At 39.7% G+C, this 5,000-nt stretch overlaps 6 non-coding genes across 6 annotated transcripts; all 6 read left to right on the top strand.

Annotated features, from left to right (window-relative positions):
• The first annotated feature begins 372 nt into the window (after positions 1-372).
• On the top strand, positions 373-445 carry TRNAK-CUU (transfer RNA lysine (anticodon CUU)). The gene has a single exon. It is a non-coding gene; the product is annotated as a tRNA-Lys (tRNA).
• A 1,380-nt stretch (positions 446-1,825) lies between these two features.
• TRNAK-CUU (transfer RNA lysine (anticodon CUU)) lies at positions 1,826-1,898 on the top strand. Its single transcript has one exon. It is a non-coding gene; the product is annotated as a tRNA-Lys (tRNA).
• A 1,205-nt stretch (positions 1,899-3,103) lies between these two features.
• On the top strand, positions 3,104-3,176 carry TRNAK-CUU (transfer RNA lysine (anticodon CUU)). Its single transcript has one exon. It is a non-coding gene; the product is annotated as a tRNA-Lys (tRNA).
• A 103-nt stretch (positions 3,177-3,279) lies between these two features.
• On the top strand, positions 3,280-3,352 carry TRNAK-CUU (transfer RNA lysine (anticodon CUU)). The gene has a single exon. It is a non-coding gene; the product is annotated as a tRNA-Lys (tRNA).
• Positions 3,353-4,557: 1,205 nt separating this feature from the next.
• On the top strand, positions 4,558-4,630 carry TRNAK-CUU (transfer RNA lysine (anticodon CUU)). Its single transcript has one exon. It is a non-coding gene; the product is annotated as a tRNA-Lys (tRNA).
• A 102-nt stretch (positions 4,631-4,732) lies between these two features.
• TRNAK-CUU (transfer RNA lysine (anticodon CUU)) lies at positions 4,733-4,805 on the top strand. Its single transcript has one exon. It is a non-coding gene; the product is annotated as a tRNA-Lys (tRNA).
• Positions 4,806-5,000: the final 195 nt, after the last annotated feature.

The raw sequence follows: 5,000 nt of genomic DNA, 5'->3' as shown, positions 1-5,000 counted from the left end.
AATATTTGCAATATTTTCATTGTTAACATGCAATATATGAATGCATGTCTGGATGATGTGTAATGGGGCAATACCACACCTTAATGTATTCACTGTAAAAGAAAAAGTATGTATCATCTTACTATAAAATAAAGTGGAGAAAACACAAATAAGACTTGTTTCCACACAGGTTTAATCGGCTATTTCCTGATATTCTTCAATGCGTTCTGATATTGACTGGTAATTGTGTTTGATACTTTCTTAGACTATTTCTGCCTCTGGCTGATGTGTATTTTCTTTCCAAACTCCACCAGAGCCTATGATTACACAGCATCCTATCTGTGGAAAACGGCAGTGCAGGGATAGGGAAGAAAACTATAGGCATCCTAAGGAGCCCGGCTAGCTCAGTCGGTAGAGCATGAGACTCTTAATCTCAGGGTCGTGGGTTCGAGCCCCACGTTGGGCGAAAACAACTAAAATTGTAGTGCTTTTTGACCAAAAAAATACATCCTATCTGTGGAAAACGGCAGTGCAGGGATAGGGAAGAAAACTATAGGCATCCAAAGGAGCCCGGCTAGCTCAGTCGGTAGAGCATGAGACTCTTAATCTCAGGGTCGTGGGTTCGAGCCCCACGTTGGACGAAAACAACTAAAATTGTAGTGCTTTTTGACCAAAAAAATACATCCTATCTGTGGAAAGCGGCAGTGCAGGGATGGGGAAGAAAACTTTGGGCGAAAACAACTAAAATTTTAGTGCTTTTTGACCAAAAAAATAGAAATTGAAAGTCTCTTTACAATATTTGCAATATTTTGATTGTTAACATGCAATATATGAATGCATGTCTGGATGATGTGTAATGGGGCAATACCACACCTTAATGTATTCACTGTAAAAGAAAAAGTATGTATCATCTTACTATAAAATAAAGTGGAGAAATCACAAATAAGACTTTTTTCCACACAGGTTTAATCGGCTATTTCCTGATATTCTTCAATGCGTTCTGATATTGACTGGTAATTGTGTTTGATACTTTCTTAGACTATTTCTGCCTCTGGCTGATGTGTATTTTCTTTCCAAACTCCACCAGAGCCTATGATTACACAGCATCCTATCTGTGGAAAACGGCAGTGCAGGGATAGGGAAGAAAACTATAGGCATCCAAAGGAGCCCGGCTAGCTCAGTTGGTAGAGCATGAGACTCTTAATCTCAGGGTCGTGGGTTTGAGCCCCACGTTGGGCGAAAACAACTAAAATTTTAGTGCTTTTTGACCAAAAATATACATCCTATCTGTGGAAAACGGCAGTGCAGGGATAGGGAAGAAAACTATAGGCATCCAAAGGAGCCCGGCTAGCTCAGTCGGTAGAGCATGAGACTCTTAATCTCAGGGTCATGGGTTCAAGCCCCACGTTGGGCAAAAACAACTAAAATTTTAGTGCTTTTTGACCAAAAAAATAGAAATTGAAAGTCTCTTTACAATATTTGCAATATTTTCATTGTTAACATGCAATATATGAATGCATGTCTGGATGATGTGTAATGGGGCAATACCACACCTTAATGTATTCACTGTAAAAGAAAAAGTATGTATCATCTTACTATAAAATAAAGTGGAGAAAACACAAATAAGACTTGTTTCCACACAGGTTTAATCGGCTATTTCCTGATATTCTTCAATGCGTTCTGATATTGACTGGTAATTGTGTTTGATACTTTCTTAGACTATTTCTGCCTCTGGCTGATGTGTATTTTCTTTCCAAACTCCACCAGAGCCTATGATTACACAGCATCCTATCTGTGGAAAACGGCAGTGCAGGGATAGGGAAGAAAACTATAGGAATCCAAAGGAGCCCGGCTAGCTCAGTCGGTAGAGCATGAGACTCTTAATCTCAGGGTCGTGGGTTCGAGCCCCACGTTGGGCGAAAACAACTAAAATTGTAGTGCTTTTTGACCAAACAAATACATCCTATCTGTGGAAAGCGGCAGTGCAGGGATAGGGAAGAAAACGTTGGGCAAAAACAACTAAAATTTTAGTGCTTTTTGACCAAAAAAATAGAAATTGAAAGTCTCTTTACAATATTTGCAATATTTTGATTGTTAACATGCAATATATGAATGCATGTCTGGATGATGTGTAATGGGGCAATACCACACCTTAATGTATTCACTGTAAAAGAAAAAGTATGTATCATCTTACTATAAAATAAAGTGGAGAAATCACAAATAAGACTTTTTTCCACACAGGTTTAATCGGCTATTTCCTGATATTCTTCAATGCGTTCTGATATTGACTGGTAATTGTGTTTGATACTTTCTTAGACTATTTCTGCCTCTGGCTGATGTGTATTTTCTTTCCAAACTCCACCAGAGCCTATGATTACACAGCATCCTATCTGTGGAAAACGGCAGTGCAGGGATAGGGAAGAAAACTATAGGCATCCAAAGGAGCCCTGCTAGCTCAGTCGGTAGAGCATGAGACTCTTAATCTCAGGGTCGTGGGTTCGAGCCCCACGTTGGGCGAAAACAACTAAAATTGTAGTGCTTTTTGACCAAAAAAATACATCCTATCTGTGGAAAACGGCAGTGCAGGGATAGGGAAGAAAACTATGGGCATCCAAAGGAACCCGGCTTGCTCAGTCGGTAGCGCATGAGACTCTTAATCTCAGGGTCGTGGGTTCGAGCCCCACGTTGGGCGAAAACAACTAAAATTTTAGTGCTTTTTGACCAAAAAAATAGAAATTGAAAGTCTCTTTACAATATTTGCAATATTTTCATTGTTAACATGCAATATATGAATGCATGTCTGGATGATGTGTAATGGGGCAATACCACACCTTAATGTATTCACTGTAAAAGAAAAAGTATGTATCATCTTACTATAAAATAAAGTGGAGAAAACACAAATAAGACTTGTTTCCACACAGGTTTAATCGGCTATTTCCTGATATTCTTCAATGCGTTCTGATATTGACTGGTAATTGTGTTTGATACTTTCTTAGACTATTTCTGCCTCTGGCTGATGTGTATTTTCTTTCCAAACTCCACCAGAGCCTATGATTACACAGCATCCTATCTGTGGAAAACGGCAGTGCAGGGATAGGGAAGAAAACTATAGGCATCCAAAGGAGCCCGGCTAGCTCAGTCGGTAGAGCATGAGACTCTTAATCTCAGGGTCGTGGGTTCGAGCCCCACGTTGGGCGAAAACAACTAAAATTGTAGTGCTTTTTGACCAAAAAAATACATACTATCTGTGGAAAAATGGCAGTGCAGGGATAGGGAAGAAAACTATAGGCATCCAAAGGAGCCCGGCTAGCTCAGTCGGTAGAGCATGAGACTCTTAATCTCAGGGTCGTGGGTTCGAGCCCCACGTTGGGCGAAAACAACTAAAATTGTAGTGCTTTTTGACCAAAAAAATACATCCTATCTGTGGAAAGCGGCAGTGCAGGGATAGGGAAGAAAACGTTGGGCGAAAACAACTAAAATTTTAGTGCTTTTTGACCAAAAAAATAGAAATTGAAAGTCTCTTTACAATATTTGCAATATTTTGATTGTTAACATGCAATATATGAATGCATGTCTGGATGATGTGTAATGGGGCAATACCACACCTTAATGTATTCACTGTAAAAGAAAAAGTATGTATCATCTTACTATAAAATAAAGTGGAGAAATCACAAATAAGACTTTTTTCCACACAGGTTTAATCGGCTATTTCCTGATATTCTTCAATGCGTTCTGATATTGACTGGTAATTGTGTTTGATACTTTCTTAGACTATTTCTGCCTCTGGCTGATGTGTATTTTCTTTCCAAACTCCACCAGAGCCTATGATTACACAGCATCCTATCTGTGGAAAACGGCAGTGCAGGGATAGGGAAGAAAACTATAGGCATCCAAAGGAGCCCGGCTAGCTCAGTCGGTAGAGCATGAGACTCTTAATCTCAGGGTTGTGGGTTTGAGCCCCACGTTGGGCGAAAACAACTAAAATTTTAGTGCTTTTTGACCAAAAATATACATCCTATCTGTGGAAAACGGCAGTGCAGGGATAGGGAAGAAAACTATAGGCATCCAAAGGAGCCCGGCTAGCTCAGTCGGTAGAGCATGAGACTCTTAATCTCAGGGTCATGGGTTCGAGCCCCATGTTGGGCGAAAACAACTAAAATTTTAGTGCTTTTTGACCAAAAAAATAGAAATTGAAAGCCTCTTTACAATATTTGCAATATTTTCATTGTTAAAATGCAATATATGAATGCATGTCTGGATGATGTGTAATGGGGCAATACCACACCTTAATGTATTCACTGTAAAAGAAAAAGTATGTATCATCTTACTATAAAATAAAGTGGAGAAAACACAAATAAGACTTGTTTCCACACAGGTTTAATCGGCTATTTCCTGATATTCTTCAATGCGTTCTGATATTGACTGGTAATTGTGTTTGATACTTTCTTAGACTATTTCTGCCTCTGGCTGATGTGTATTTTCTTTCCAAACTCCACCAGAGCCTATGATTACACAGCATCCTATCTGTGGAAAACGGCAGTGCAGGGATAGGGAAGAAAACTATAGGCACCCAAAAGAGCCCAGCTAGCTCAGTCGGTAGAGCATGAGACTCTTAATCTCAGGGTCGTGGGTTCGAGCCCCACGTTGGGCGAAAACAACTAAAATTGTAGTGCTTTTTGACCAAAAAAATACATCCTATCTGTGGAAAACGGCAGTGCAGGGATAGGGAAGAAAACTATAGGCATCCAAAGGAGCCCGGCTAGCTCAGTCGGTAGAGCATGAGACTCTTAATCTCAGGGTCGTGGGTTCGAGCCCCACGTTGGGCGAAAACAACTAAAATTGTAGTGCTTTTTGACCAAACAAATACATCCTATCTGTGGAAAGCGGCAGTGCAGGGATAGGGAAGAAAACGTTGGGCGAAAACAACTAAAATTTTAGTGCTTTTTGTCCAAAAAAATAGAAATTGAAAGTCTCTTTACAATATTTGCAATATTTTGATTGTTAACATGCAATATATGAAT

Source organism: Ambystoma mexicanum, chromosome 4q, assembly GCF_040938575.1.
Source record: "Ambystoma mexicanum isolate Mex_15411 chromosome 4q, UKY_AmexF1_1, whole genome shotgun sequence".
Lineage (NCBI taxonomy): Eukaryota > Metazoa > Chordata > Amphibia > Caudata > Ambystomatidae > Ambystoma > Ambystoma mexicanum.
The sequence above is the reverse complement of the archived record's forward strand: the minus strand, read 5'-3'. Positions and strand labels throughout refer to the sequence as shown.